The following is a 15,751-nucleotide window of genomic DNA, read 5'->3' on the forward strand; positions in this document are numbered from 1 at the left end:
CCTCGCCTGGCGGTCAATCCGGCTCTCCGGGCCCCTCGGGAGAGCCTGGCCGCCAGCCCGGGCCAGGCCAGTGGCCGGACAGCAGGGGCCTCTCCATGGCCGGTCTGTTTCCGGACTCTAAACCCTGGGGAGGCCACACCGGCGGTGCTCAGGGCTGACTCCTGGCTCCGCACTCAGGGCCATCCCTGCTGGTGCTCAGGGACTGGCGGGATCCAGCTGGCGTGCCGGGGCAGTGCCCGAGTCAGCAGTGGGCGGGGCAGCCGGGTGCAGGGATCCTCGTGCTCATCCGTGTCCTGCAGACACGGGACCCTCCGACGAGAAGATCGAGAACAGGACGGGCCTGAGTCAGGGCCCCAGTCTGAGGGGCTGAGAGGATGGACCCCTAGAACAGTGCTCCATGGCAGGCGATGGGGCTGGAGCAGCTGCCAGGATGGGAGCAGCCAGGGAGGAGAGCCGCGGGCATGGGGGGCAGTTCTACCGCTACAGAGACACACGGGACAGGGCACCCGGGGACGGGACCAGCTGGGCGGGCGGCCTGTCTCTACAGGGTACATTCCTGGGACCTGGGGCAAGCCTCAGTCTGGTGGTGGAGGCTGCAGATGCTGGTGAGTCTGACGGGGGAGGCTGGGACCCGGGCGAGAGTCTGATGGTCCGGGTGATGGGTGAGAGTCTGAGGGGGGAGGCTGGGACCCGGGCGAGGGTCTGATGGTCCGGGTGATGGATGAGAGTCTGAGGGGGGAGGCTGGGGCCCGGGCGAGGGTCTGATGGTCCGGGTGATGGATGAGAGTCTGAGGGGGGAGGCTGGGGCCCGGGCGAGGGTCTGATGGTCCGGGTGATGGGTGAGAGTCTGAGGGGGGAGGCTGGGGCCCGGGCGAGGGTCTGATGGTCCGGGTGATGGGTGAGAGTCTGAGGGGGGAGGCTGGGGCCCGGGCGAGGGTCTGATGGTCCGGGTGATGGGTGAGAGTCTGAGGGGGGAGGCTGGGGCCCGGGCGAGGGTCTGATGGTCCGGGTGATGGGTGAGAGTCTGAGGGGGGAGGCTGGGGCCTGGGCGAGGGTCTGATGGTCCGGGTGATGGGTGAGAGTCTGAGGGGGGAGGCTGGGGCCTGGGTGAGGGTCTGATGGTCCGGGTGATGGGTGAGAGTCTGAGGGGGGAGGCTGGGGCCTGGGCGAGGGTGATGCGGAGGCTGGAGGCTCTCTGGGCAGTGCTGCCCTTGAGGCCTCGTGCTGAGCCTGGAGCCCAGTCGGGACCCCAGGGCCCCCCTCAGCCTCCCTGACCCTTTCCTGCCTCCACTGCGCCGGGCACTCTGCACGCACCCATCTCCCCCGACGCTGCTGACCACACACAGGCGCTCGCACACGCGTCCGGCAAGGCGGGCTTGCACCGGGCGGCCGCTGTGCCCTGGGGCCGGCAGAGGCCCTGGGAGCTCCCGTCTCTCCTTCCGAATCGGCTCTTCCAGAGTCCAGTCTGAAATGCCCATTCTGGGGCCGACACTCCTTCCGCCCGGCAGAACAGAGAGCGGGACGGGGCATCCGCGAGAGATATTTCGGGGTTTCCGGTCATCGCGGTGGACAGTCGGCCGGAGCCCGGGGACGCGGACCTCTGGGTCTGAGGGAACCGGAATCAGGCCTGTGCCAGGAGCCGCGGTCTCCACCCCCGCGGGCGTGGCGGGTCTCCCTAGCCGTGGGGACACTGCGGGAGGGCGGGGGAGGGCGCAGGCGTCCCTCATCCCTGCGGAGACGCACGCACGGAGCTGCCCTGTCCACCGCCCAGAGAATTCCCCGGAGGTGACCCCCGTCTCCCAGCTGGGCTGGAGGGGAGGAGGAGGGCGGAGCCACTGGGTGGCCAGCAGGGAAGTCCTAGTCTTCGGCCCCAGAGGCACGTCCAGGACTGCACCAAGTTCCCTGGGGCCCTGCCCCCCTCCTGCCCCCCTCCCCCGCCTCCAGGAGGCTCGGCAGCCCCGGGCCGGTCCTGGGGAGGCCCATGGAGCCCGGCCAGGGTCTGAGAACACGGCTGGGCCTCGAGAAAGCCTCCACGCCCTCACGGGCGCCTTTCCCGGCTGCGTGGGGAGCAGATGGCCACTGGGGCCAGAGGGGCCCCCTCCACGCCCCGCCCCTCTCTCTGCCGCCTGCTCCTGGGGCATCCCGGAAGCGAAGGACTCAATGAAACCCAGCCCCGGGCTGGCGAGGCGCAGGGGGCAGCTGTGTTGTCTGCCAGGCACAGGGGCGAGAGGCCGAGAGCGGCCCTGCCCGCAGGGGGTGCCGGGGAAGGGCCTGAGGGCAGGACGCGTCCTGGAGGCAGGAGGGAAGGGGGGCGAGGGGGTTCCGACCAGAGGGCCGGAAGGAACGACCCAGCCTGGGTGGTCCTCAGGCCTGGGGCAGGGGTTCAGGTCACGGCCTTGCTTGGTTCCCCGAGGGGAGCTGCAGGGGGTCAGACGCTCCGCGATGGGCCCCCCCCCCCCCGCTGCTCATTTAGGGGGTCCTGCCTCTCACACTGGGAGGGGAAGTGACACTGGGGGGCCGGGAGCTCGGGTGCCCTCACGGGCTGGGGGGCCCTGAGGGCGTGTGCACATGAGCACGGTTTGAACTCTGCGCCCGGGACCAGGCAGCTGCCGCGTCCACGCTGCCCTCCCCGCAGCCCCCAGCAGAGGGGCGGGCACGGACCTGCGCGGGGGCTGCACCGTCCCAGAACCCGCTCGGGACCAGAGACTGAGCGCGTGTCCCGCTGGGGGGAAGGCGGCAGGCAGGTGTGCACCTGGCACGCGCCCACTGCCGCGCCGGCGTCTGCCCCCCCCAACTCCCGGCAGCTGCTGATCTCTCGCTCCTCACGGCTTCGCTTTTCCAGAAAAGCCAGAGCTGGAATCCTGCAGCCGCTCCGGCTCATTCATGCGCGGGCGAAGGCCCGGCACGCAGGACGGAGAGGGTTTCCTTTCCGCCGCGGGGCTGCAGGGCCCTGGGTGGGCGGCGGGGTCCCGGGTGGGCGGCGGGGTCCCGGGGTGGGCGGCGGGGTCCCGGGGTGGGGGGCGCGGTCCCGGGGTGGGCGGCGCGGTCCCGGGGTGGGCGGCGCGGTCCCGGGGTGGGCGGCGCGGTCCCGGGGTGGGCGGCGCGGTCCCGGGGTGGGCGGCGGGGTCCCGGGGTGGGCGGCGCGGTCCCGGGGTGGGCGGCGGGGTCCCGGGGTGGCGGGCTGTTTCCCGGGGGGCTGTTTCCCCCCCTGCTGACTGCCTCGGTCCCGGAGGCTAATCCACCGGCCCGTCTCCTCGCGGCACTTTGCTCATCTTCACCTTCGCTGTCGCCTTTGTAAGTCTGTCGGCTATTTGGGACCAGAGACGCTTATCAATGTGTCACTTATAAGTTTTCATGCCCTGCGATTCCATACTAAAGAAGCAGTGACCTAATTGACTCTAAGGAGCACCTGTGCTGCGCCGAGGTGTAGACGGACGTACAGGAAGAAGAAGCGGGGTGTGGACGAGTTTCTTGGCTGGGTCTGGCACTGCCTGTGAAACTGACCACAGGCCCCAGGGCCCATATGATGCTCAGACCAATCCTGGCACGTGGCCCCAGAGCTCCTCCCTCAGGGCGTGGCTGCAGGATGGAGAAGCACCAATCCTGGCAGGAACATCCGCCCATGTGACCTTAGAGCCCTTCCCCCCTCTGGGCGTGGCTGTGGGACCAGGGGCGCCACTTACACCAATCCTGGCAGGAACATCTGCCCACGTGACCTCAGAGCTCCGCCTCTCTGGGCGTGGCTGCGGGACCAAGTTTGCAGGGTCTGACGCGCTGATTTCTGGGCCTCTGTCCCTACTTCTCTGCCTCAGTGGGCTGCGTGGCCCTGGCTCTGGTCCCACTACGAGTCAGACCCGTCTGGGTTGCAGGACCCCGTGTCCCCGTCACTGCTGCGTCTCCCGCCGTCAGGCCTGGGCGCACTGGGCCCTGAGCGCCTGCTAGGCGCCCGCAGCTCCCCAGGGCCCGCGGCTGCTCTGCCCGCGCCAGGCCCGCGTGCCCTCGACGTCCAGGGCGTGTTCTCGAGCCTCTCACCTTCAGCCTGCCCGCGCCCACCGCGACTGTCCTGGTCTGGCCCCGGGGTGGTCCGTCCACCCCGAGCAGGAGCAGGCGCTGACCCGTCTGGCTGTGCCGCCCAGCTCCCTCTGCTCGCGGCCAGCGCCCTGCTGGACAGGGCTGGGCTCTGGGCAGGGGCGCCTCGCCGCGGTCCTTCCCTCCCGGCAGGTTCTGTCCCCTGTGCGCGGCTGTCTCAGACCTGGGCTGGAGCTTGCCCCTAGGCTGCCGCCGGACGTGTCCCATGGGGGCCTGGGGCAGCAGGGATGGACCCTCACTGCCTGGGGCGGGGTGCCCGCTGTGGGTGCCCCCACCCCCGCGGCCTCTGGCTCAGGAGGGTGCCACGACTGTGTGCGGGTCAGGCTTCTCCCGAACGTGTCCTGGGACGGGGACGCCGTCCTTCCTTCAGGGTGACTGAGCCCGGAAGCCCCCTGGGTGGGGGTCTCCCAGCCCGAGCCCGCCCCCGCCCCTGCCAGGCAGCTGACATTTGAGGCGGCTTTGCTTCCGCGGCAGGAATATTCTCAATATGAGAAGATAAGACCTCGGTGTTTGCCGAGAAAATAACACCGCTGTCCTTCAGCGGAGGGACACAGGTGCCCGGGTGCTGCGCCAGGTGGCGAGGGCCCCCCTCGGGGGCGGAGGGGTGGGGAGGACGGAGGGAGCTGGGCCCTGCCGGCTCCCGGTGGAAACCACGGTGCTCCCCAGGGACAAAGGCAGCCAGGCCTCTCCTCCCCCTGCTGCACCCAGTGCTGCCCGGCCTGGAGCCAGGCCGCCTGCAGGAGCCCCCCACCCTGTGCCCGGCCGCCTGCAGGAGCCCCCCACCCTGTGCCCGGCCACCTGCAGGATCCCCCCACCCCGTGTCCGACCGCCTGCAGGAGCCCCCCACCCCGTGCCCGGCCGCCTGCCGGCTGCTCTCATGGGCCGAGTCAGCTGGTGCTTATGGACTCAGACCCCCTTTCCCTCCTGGCTGCCCCCATCCAGGTCCAGAGGAGGTGCGTGGGTCTCTCAGGGAAAGAGCGAGGAGGAGCTGAGGGTGACAATCCACAGCCACCCCTCAGCCCTGGAAGCTAGGCTCCTCCCCTTAAATATATGCCCCGCCCCCTGAAGCTAGGCTCCTCCCCTTAAATATATGCTCCGCCTTCTGAAGCTAGGCTCCTCCCCCTGAAGCTAGGCTCCGCCCTAAAATATATGCTCCTCCTCCTTGAAGCTATGCTCCTCTCCTTAACATGTGCTCCCCTCCAAAGCTGTGCTCCTCCCTTAGGCTGCCCCCGCCAGAGGGGCGAGGGCCCAGCACTGCCCGTGCTGCCGGACAGCGGCGCACACCTGAGCCGCGTCCTTTCCTAAGACTGGGGAGGGCAGTGCTTTGCGCGCACAGGGAGGATGGGCGGAGCCTGGCGAGGGGCCGGGCCCACCCCGAGCCTCCCCTTCCCCCGGGCGCTGCCCCCCTCGCCGTCCACACCTGGTGACGAAGCGTGAGCTGCCAGGAGAAGCACGAGGCGGCGCCTTCCAGAAGCAGACGACTGTGTTCAGACACTCCCGCGGGTGTGAAACCGGGACGTTATTTCCAACGCTCATCTCGCCCCTGGGCTGGAGCGAGCGGAAGCAGCGCCTGGTGGGGGCGCGGGGGGTGGGGGGAGGTGAGGCAGAGATGAAGAAGCCCCTGGAGACTGCAGAGCCCCCACCGGCGACCCTGCTCCCCACCCTGCCGCGGGTCCGCAGCCCCTCCTGCCGGGGAGCAGGGAACTGGGATTGCTCATACACGCACTGGCGGGCGCCTTGCCCACCGCACTGGGGAGTGAGACGGTCGGGCAGCGGTGCCCGGGCCGGCAGCCAGGGTCTCAGTGGACGTGTCTTTCTACAGGATCCGGTGGCGCCACACCTATGCAGGGTCCACAAGACACGTATCTGTGCGGGACCCAGACATGGCATCAGGTCCATGCAGAGCCCACCCGGCCTCGGACTTACCCTGGATCACACGGCATGGGGCACCCCGGGTCCACCCGGGCTCCACGTGGCCTCGGACCTACTCTAGAGCCACTCGACACTGGATCTACCCAGGATCCCCAGGAGCCACGTGGCCTCACGTCTACACTGGACCCACACAGCATTGGGCACCCAGGATCCCCCGGGATCCATGTGGCCTGGGCGTCTACACTGGACCCACACAGCACTGGGCACCCAGGATCCCCCAGGATCCACGTGGTCTTGCGTCTACACTGGATCCACATGGCACTGGGCACCCAGGATCCCCCGGGATCCGCATGCACGCCTCCCTCCCTGCCCAGGCCTGTGATTTCTGCTCTCCAACGTCAAGGCCCAGAGTGGCGCCCCTGTGGCTTCCTGGGGGTCAAGTCTGGGACTCAGCGGCAAGTGTGGGAGGGCCTGGTCACCCCCGTGCTGGTGTGGACCTGGCGCTCTCTCAGGGCCTGCCCTGGGGTGGGGCTGTGGCCCCAGGAACTCGGGGTGTCCCGTCCTGATACGGACGGCTGATAGCCTGAGCTCCCAGGAGAAGCCCCTGCAGGTGGGCTCAGCGCCCCTCAGTCCCTGTGGCCACGGGCCCCGCGGGGCGGGTGCTTGCTTTGGTTAGTGGCCTGGAAATCAGAGGCACTTTAGACCTTCTGTCTGCTGGTGGTCACCCCTGGAACTGGCATCATTCTTCTGTGTCCAGGGCAGGGCACCTGGGCAGCCGGAGAGGACCCCTGCGGCCGGGAAGATGCTCAAGGGGCTGTGCCCGTGTGTCACCAGAGGGAGCGCCGGGGACTGCGCTCAGGGACGTGTGCTTGACAAACACACACCACACTACTCCGGAGAGGCTCAAGGGCTCACTCAGGCCCGTGTGGGATTCTGGGATCCAGCCCAGACTGTCACGAGTCCCCAGCCCAGCAGAAAACACCCCACCAGGTACGTCTTTCCTGCTGCAATTGCTCCGACATGTGAGTGGCCCCGCTCCTCTTCACGAGATTCACCAGCCCGCAGAGCTCTCCACTCTGTTCCAGTCTGGTTCAGTATATAAATGTTTTCATTAAAACTAAAACGTCATTAAAAGACGCTTTCTATAAACGCTCCAAGACATTCCAGAGCACCATTATATCATTTCAAAAATAAAATCTCACAGGCTGTCGGGACTCACGTTGTTCTGGTCCGTTCCTCGCCTGCGTGCAGAGCGATGGATTTAATTCCTCCTGTTTGCAGGCTTCAGAGGCTCTCATGTTCCAAAATCCCCCAGAGCTGACGTGTTTATTGTTGCGCCCTGTAGTCGCTGAGCTGCTGCCACCAAACTTCAGAGGATTTGCTCTGGAGAGCGCCCAAGGCCGGCAGAGCGGCCCGGCGCTTTGAGGACTTGGAGTGGTTCGGGTTTTGCTAGAGTCTCGTTTTACGGGAGCAGCCAGGAAGCCTCATGTGCACATGGCTCATTTCTCTCCTTTGCAGGGGGCTGGGTGGCGGGGCTGCTCCTGGCAGTGCGTGGCTGCGAGGTGGGCCCACGGGTGAGGTGCGAGGGCCGAGCCGTGCAGTCAGCCGCGGCCTTAGGAGTCTGTCTCCCCCTCACACTAGCTCCCCCGATCCTCGGGGGTTTTGAATTTCCTATCTCCCGTCACAGGACGTTCCAGCCCAGCCCGGCGCGTCCCCCTGCAGCGCCCGAGCTGCCTGTCTGTCTCGGTCCCGGCTGCCTCTGGGCCGGGCTTGCCCCCGACTCCATCTTCCCGGGATCCGAAGTGCCCCGAGACCCTTGTCAGACACGCGGCAGGCGGTGTGCTGTCTGGCGCGGCCCGTGGGAGGGAGCTCTCGGAGTCTGTCCGTCACCCAGGGAGCGGGTCGCCCTTGGTCGCTGAATCTCCAGGCTTCTCAGCAGCGCCCAGTGCTCCTGGGAGCCGAGCCGCGGAATCCGGAGTGCCTGGGGGCAGTGGGGGGGCAGCCTTGGACTCCCGGGGCCCAGCCCCCGAAGGTGCCACCGTCTGCCTCTCGCTGCCCCGGGTGGGCAGTCCCGGGTGGGCAGTCCCGGGTGGGCAGTGTCGGGTGGGCAGTCCCGGGTGGGCAGTCCCGGGTGCGCAGTCCCGGGAGGGCAGTCCCGGGTGGGCAGTCCCGGGTGGGCAGTCCCGGGTGGGCAGTGTCGGGTGCGCAGTCCCGGGTGGGCAGTCCCGGGAGGGCAGTCCCGGGTGGGCAGTGTCGGGTGCGCAGTGTTGGGTCGGCAGTCCCGGGTGGGCAGTCCCGGGTGGGCAGTCCCGGGAGGGCAGTCCCGGGTGGGCAGTCCCGGGAGGGCAGTCCCGGGTGGGCAGTCCCGGGTGGGCAGTCCCGGGTGGCAGTGTCGGGTGGGCAGTCCCGGGTGGGCAGTCCCGGGTGGGCAGTCCCGGGAGGGCAGTCCCGGGTGGGCAGTGTTGGGTCGGCAGTGTTGGGTGGGCAGTCCTGGGTGGGCAGTCCCGCGTGGGCAGTCCCGGGTGGGCAGTGTCGGGTGGGCAGTCCCGGGTGGGCAGTGTTGGGTCGGCAGTGTTGGGTGGGCAGTCCTGGGTGGGCAGTCCTGGGTGGGCAGTCCCGGGTGGGCAGTCCCGGGTGGGCAGTCCCGGCCTCGGTCTTGGCTGGGTGGGTGCAGGGTGGGGCCGGGGGCTGTTCTAGCTGTGGCTGAGTTTTATCTTGTTCTTTTGCCGGGTGGTGGGGCTGGCTCATACCCGAAGTGCTCATGAGCTACTCCTGGCTCTGTGCTCATCCTGGAGGTGCCCGGAGAGACCCTCTTAGGGCGGCCAGGCTGGGAGCACTGTGCAGGGGACAGTGCTCATCATGGCCCTTGACCCCTGAGAGGCCCCAGAACCAGGGAAGGAACTTCCCGAGCAGGACCCCGGCAGCAGTCGGGGCCCGAGGGACGTGGGGGAGCACAGTGCTCAGAGACACACGCGGGGCCCAGCCACATGGGGGGTAGAGGAGCAGGGCCGCAGGGCTCCCCGCGCCAGGGTCCAGCCCGGAGCAGTGCAATGGGCAAGCCAGGGCGGCACCCGCGCCATCACCGACAGCTTCTTGCAGAATCACAGGCCCTGGGGGAGACTGTCTCTCTCTAGGAAGGAGAAACAGAACAGAGAGGTCCAGATCCAGCCTGAAGACACACAGCTGGATTTTCCCGATGCAGAGCCAGCATGTGGTCCTGAGTTCTGTGTGTGTGTATGTGTGTGAGTGTGTGTGCGTGTGTGTGCGTGTGTGTATGAGTGTGTGTGCATGTGCATGCATGTGTGTGTGGGTGTATGTATATGAGTGTGTACGTGCATGTATGAATGTATATGTGTGTATGAGTGGACCTGTGTGTGTGCGTGTGTGCGCATATGTGAGTGTGTGCATGCGTGTGTGCATGTATGTGTCTGTGTGTGCACGTGTGTATGACTGCATATGCATGCGTGTACATGTGTGTGCATGCGTGTGTCTGTATGAGTGGACCTGTGAGCGTGCGTGTGTGCGTTTGTGTGTATGAGAGTGTGTGTGCGTGCGTGTGTGAGTGTGTCTGTGTGTGCGTGTGTGCGTGTGTGTGAGTGTGTGTGAGTGTGTGTGCGTGTGTGCATGTGGAAACAGCCTGGTCTGCTCTCTTAGTGCCGGGCCGGGAGGGGCAGCAGCGGGACCGGGGGCGGCTCGGTCCCGGAACCCAGTGCTTGGGGTCTGGCGCCTTCTGCCCCTGGCCTCAAGCACGTCACCAGCCCCCACCCGGCGGCGTCTCCTGCCTGGCGAGTCTGGCGGCCGGGTGTGTCCCCAGGGCCCGGGAGCCTGTTTCTGAAGGACGCGCGGCCTCGGCGGAAAGGCTGGGCACAGAGGCTGGGGCCGGGCGCCCATCCGGTGGGTGCGCGGGAGGCCGGGGGCCGTGGTGCCCGGGGTCGTGCCCGGCCCCTCCTGGAGTTCGCTGCTGGGCGACTGCCTGCCCCGGCCGGCGCTCTCGCGTCCTGCAGTCGCCCGGCACTCGCTGGGGACCGCGGGCCGCGGAATCCGGGACGCGCACCCACCCGCTCGCCGGCCCCTGGAAGCCAGCGCCTCGCCTGCCCCAGATTCTGGGCCGTCCCGCCCGGAGGCCGCTGCTGGCTCGCGAGCAGGGGGGCGGGGAACGGGGCCACGGCCCAGGCGCGGCGGCCGGAAGCCAAGGCAGGCTGGGGAATCTTCCGGAAAGAGCCGACAGGACACTCGGCTCTCTGCATCTCAGCGTGAGCCCCGGTGGCCTCCCTCCTCCTCGCTGCTCGGGGTGAGGCAGGGCCCCGGCCCTGAAATAAAGGCCACTCGTGAGTCTGAGTGTGGAAGTGAGCCGGGAGCACCTTGCTGGGAGGTGCTGGGCTCGGGGGGTCACCGGGGGCTTAAGGCAGAGCTGCTTCTCCTCCTTCTGCGCCAGTGTGCACCTTCCGGAACCTTCTGGCTCAGTGGATGAGCAGGTCCCAACTGAACCCAGCATGGGGGGGCCGGGCCAACTCGGTGGCAGGTGGGAGGGGGCAGGGGACGGTCAGCTGGGGTCCGGGATTGGTGTGCGTGGTGGGGGCCTGCCCCCCTCCTTCCCGGGACCCTGGTCCCTGACTCAGTTTCCAGCCTCTGTGAGGTAACGCCTCTCCTTTCCTGGGGTCCCTCAGCCCCCGACAAAAGCCAGAGACAACGGGCCCAGAAGAGCACTATTTGAGGAGTCACAGGACGGGCTCTGAGGCTCCAGGGCAGGGCACAGGCTCATGGCCTCCAAGGGTGCCCCAGGGCAGGGGACGACGGACGGAGGAGGGGAGGAGAGGCCGGGCGGCGGGAGAGGCCCTGACTAACACCCTCCGTTTCAGGGTGCCCCGGGGTGGCCCAGTCTGCAGAGTCCTCGGCCCAGACAGGAGGGTTGTCGCCTGGCTGCGGTGAATGTGTCCCATCACCCTGTTCACACGGGGCGGGCGCTCAGCGCTCTGCCCGCCACGGGGCTCTGGGGCCACCGGTTTCTGAATGAATGGCTGAGTGAGCGAATGAATGAGTGATTTAGTGAATGGGTGAATGAGTGACGGTGGACGAGTGAGTGGGAATGAATGGGTGAGCCAACGGGCGAGTGTGTGAGTGTGTGATTGAGCGAATGAGTGAGCGAGTAAATGATTTAGTGAATGAATGGTTCAATAGTGAGTGAATGAATGGCTTAATGAATGACGGGGAGCGAATGACTGGGTGAGTGAGTGACTGAAGCGTGTGACAGGCCAGGCCCACCCGGGTGTGAGTGAGTGAGTAAAGGGTTTGGTGAATGAGTGGGTGAGTGAGTGAGTGAGTGAAGTGCCTGCACGGCCCAGGCCTGTCGGGGCGAGTGACTGGGTGGTGAGTGGGAGTGAGTGGATGAGTGAGCGGGTGAGGGTGTGAGTGCACGAGTGAACGAGTGAATGAGTGAATGAGTGAATGAGGCATGTCTGCAGCGCGTCTCTGTTGAGCGCCGAGGCCAGCGGCGCCGAGACTCCGTGTCCTGTCAGGCACGACCGCTCTTCGCGAAAATGACATTTTTATTAAAAATAACTTTCCCCGGTCACCAGGGAGCTGCGGGAGCAGCCGGATCGTCCTCCCGCTGCCCCGGGCCGCGCCGTCCGCTCCGCGGAGTCCCCGGCACAGCGGGAAGGGCCGAGCCATCGCGAGGTGTGGTGAGGCCGGGAGGCGTCTCCCCACGCGGGGCTGGGGCGGCCGAACTGCCCGGAACCCCCGTCCCGCCCCACGCGGCCACTCGGGGGGGCCAGACGGCCCTGACGGCCGGAGCCCCGGGTCAGGCCGGCCACACCGTCAGCTCAGCCGTCTTCGCCGCTGCAGAGGGCGGAGACCCCAGACAGCTCGCCCTCGCCCGCCGCCCTGACCGCCCGGTCTCGGGCCTGGGAACCCCAGGGCCCTTGTTCCCGAGCAGGAGACAGCGTCTCTCCTTTGGCGCCAGGCTTGCGAGGACCCCACTCACAGGGGCCACGCTTCCTGGCGTCCCACGCACCCCGTCTCGGTGAGTCCCGCCCACCCCGTCTCGGTGAGTCCCGCCCACCCCGTCTCGGTGAGTCCCGCCCACCCCGTCTCGGTGAGTCCCGCCCACCCCGTCTCGGTGAGTCCCGCCCACCCCGTCTCGGTGAGTCCCGCCCACCCCTCTCCCACTCTCGTCCCACCCACCTCAGACATGCTTCAGTGCCAGGCTCAGGGGGCGCTGTGTGCCGTTGGGCTGGTTCTGGGCTCGCGGCCCGTTGGGCTCCCAGGTGCCCAGCAGCCCGTGATGGGGAGAACTTGCTGGACGAGATGGGCGTGACGCGGTGGCCTCCCTGCACCCGGCTGGGCGCCACCTCCGGGGGGCCGGGAGCCCAGGCAGGGACGGGATGTGCCCGAGGGATCAGGACACCAGTGCCCCCTCCCCCGTGTCACCAGCCTTGCCCCCAAGCTGGTCTGGTCTGTTTCTGGAACTCTCCAGGGTGGAATGGAACGCTCCATCTGTGCAAAATTCCTGCTGGGCGGAAGGGAGAGGTTTCCTCGGCTGGTCAGGGGCCCTCGGACCCGCGCTGGAGGGGCTGAGTGAGCGCCAGGCTACAGGCAGGGGAGTGAGTGAGTGAATGTGTGTGCAAGGAATGAATGAATGAGTGACAAATGTGCCCAGGGCAGAGGGCACAGGAGACCGAAGCATGTGGGGGGGTGAGGGAGGGAATGAGTGGAGGGGATGGGTGAGTGTGTGAATGAACGAGCACAAGGAATCAGTGAGTGCCTGGACGCGAGAGCGCAGGGCGGGGGGCTGAGCACTGGGGGCCGAGCACCGGGGGCCGGGCCAGCGAGCGAGCGGCTGCACGTGCAGGAGGGGGACGAGCCAATGAGCAGCCGTGACGGGCGAGGGCCAGCGTGAGCGGGGCGTGTGCAGAGGTCGCCAAGGCCGCCCGCTGTGTCCGAGACGCCCCTGCCGGCCCCGCCCCAGCACAGACCCCTCCCGGCCGAGACCCTCCGAGGCGGCCCCCGTGGCCCCCCAGTTAGGAGCCCGCTGACCTGTGCGAGGAGGAGGAGGACGCGGACTCCACCCCGCCCCCGCTGGCCCCTCGGAGCCCGCGAGCCCCCGACAGCCCTGCCGGGGCCCTGCAGAGGGGCCCAGTTTGGCCCCCCGGGGCCTCGGGCGCACGCCCAGCCCAGGAGGGGCAGGTGCCCGGGTCCCTGGAGACTCCGATCACCTCCGGCCCCAGAAGCGGGGGCGGGGGCGCCCTCGGGGGGTCCCCAGCCCGCTCTCCCTCTGCGGCGACTGGCTCCGCCCACGGCCCTCAGTGCCGCCAGGGAATCCCCCCGGCCCCCCGACTTTCCGAAGCCTGAGCTGGAGTTCCGAGTGTGCCACACCTGCAGGGCCGGGGGTCTCGGGGATCCCGTTGGCCCGAGATGGAGCTGACCGGGTGAGCGGCGGCTCCTTCCCACCCCCTGACTGGACCTGCGGCAGGTCCCGGGGCCCTGGGGCTACCTGCTCCCCTCCTCCCCCGGGTCTCTGGGCCTGCGGCATCTGCGCTCGGCACTTTGGCCTCGTGGTGACCGAGTGGCTGCTCTGCCTCCGCGCCCTCCTCTGCGTTCCAGGGAGCGTGCAGGAGGAGAAGGAAGAGAGGCTCCACTCCAAAGGGCCGGGCCCTGGTGAGCTTCAGCCCCCTGCCCCCGCCGGCCTCTGCTGCACCCGGGCCCCTTCACTGCAGGGGCTGGGGGTGTCCGTGAGCCCTGGTCAGGTGCATTCTTGCCCCGCCCTTCTTCCGCTCAGGCCGAGCACTTGGACGTGGGACCGCGGAGAGGGCAGGGACGGGGCATTCCCAGAGGACTCGGCGGCCACAGGGGCGTGGGGGGCAGATGCCCCGCCCCCACGCTTCGCCCTCCACCCCTACGTCCTGCCTGGGTGAAGCAAGACGCGTGGCGGGTGAGGGGGGCTTCCCCGCCCGGCCGTGCTGGACTGACGCCGGCCTGGCACTGCCCCGCGCCCCCGCGAGCAGCGGGGCTGCTGGAATATGGCGCCGCGGCAGGCCCTGTGTGCCGAGTGCCCCGCGCGCTGCCCCCAAGGGCCCGGTCCCTGCCCTGCCCCTCGGGTGTGCTGGGCCGAGGCAGCCGCCGGCTCTGACAGCCTGGTCACCGCAGGCGGGTGACGGACGTCCCAGTGTGACCTGCACCCCCGAGGCCCAGCTTTCCAGGCCGGGTGCGTTCCTGGCCAGCTGTGGGTCTGCCCCGCGCCAGGCACCCGCTAATGACACGTCTTCCTCCCCCGTTGGCGTGTTCCGGAAGGCTCTCCCGGCCCCGGACAGAAGCTTGGACAAGTCGTCGTTAGAGGAAGTGGCTTTCTCGCTCCATTACTCTCTGGATTGGCTGTGAGCGGCCGGGGGCCGCCGAGCAGCAGCTGGGGAGACAGGCTCGAGTGACCGCTCGGGGAAGGGGCACGGCCGGCGCTGCTTCAGTGCTGTGAGCGGCCCTGCGCGTTTATCTGTGTTCCAGCAGCAGCTCTAAGGCCCATGGCAGTGCTGGTGGTGGTGGTGACGGTGGTGGTGTGGATGGTGGTGAAGGTGACGGTGATGGTGGTGGTGATGATGGTGATGATGGTGGTGGTGATGGTGGTGACGGTGGTGACGGTGGTGGTGTGGATGGTGGTGAAGGTGATGGTGGTGGTGGTGATGGTGATGATGGTGATGGTGGTGGTGATGATGGTGATGGTGATGGTGGTGTGGATGTTGGTGAAGGTGATGGTGATGGTGGTGATGGTGGTGATGGTGATGGTGATAGTGATGGTGATTGTGATAGTGATGGTGGTGATGGTGGTGTTGATGGTGATGGTGGTGGTGGTGATGGTGGTGGTGGTGATGGTGATGGTGATGTGGCGGTGGTGGTGGTGATGGTGATGGTGGTGGAGAAGATGCTCTTCCTTGGCTCTTCCCTCTCAGAGAGGCGGATCCCCCCGAGCTGACTGTCTGGCTGCCTTGCAGTTCGAGGAGAGCTACCCCTCCCCAGCCAACTGTTACTGACAGGCTGTGCCTCGGCATTAAGGCAGCCCCATGGGCGAGCGCCGAGGCCTGGCCTGGCCCCCCCAGCCCTGGGCCCAAGGGTCTGCCTGGGTCTGGAGGCGAGAGGCGCAGACCGGCATGTCTGCAAGAACAAGCTCCTCTCCTCGGGAGGGGTCTTGGCACGGTCTGGAGCCACGGGAACAAGACGCGACGTCTCCCCGGAAAGGCCTGTGCCCTGATCGCCGGGTGGCGCGTCGTGGGCGGCCCCTGCGTCCTCACCCACGGCCCAGCTGGGCTGCGACACTCGCCTGTGCCAGTGCTCCGGGCACACAGGGCGGCCTCCGGCTCGGCGCCATGTGGCGGGGACACAGGGGGATGGGGGCCGGCTGGCAGCTCGGGGGCAGTGGTCCGGGCACGCTGTCTGCAGGCAGTAAGGGTCTGGTCCAAACTGACCACGGTGTCCACGTGTCCCCCCGGGGGGCTCACTAAGCCCCGCGCGGCCGTGCCCACCCTGGCTGGGCGGTCAGTCCTCTGTGGCCGCCGCCCCTCCCCGCCTTTCCAGGTTCCCTCCCCCTGGGGTGCCCGTCCCCAGGGCGCGTCTGCCCCACCCAGGCCCCTCCTGGGCCTGCAGGTGCCCGATACTCCGTGCTCCACACCGAGAGCCCGGGCTCTGGCCCTGCCCCCAGCCCCAACCAAGCCTCAGACCCCTCAGCAGCACACGCGTGCAGCCCCTCGCCCTGCGCCCTGCCCCACGGCGGGACCCTCTCGGCCAGGCCCGGGAGTCTGTCTCT

This window comes from Sorex araneus, chromosome 5, assembly GCF_027595985.1.
Source record: "Sorex araneus isolate mSorAra2 chromosome 5, mSorAra2.pri, whole genome shotgun sequence".
NCBI lineage: Eukaryota > Metazoa > Chordata > Mammalia > Eulipotyphla > Soricidae > Sorex > Sorex araneus.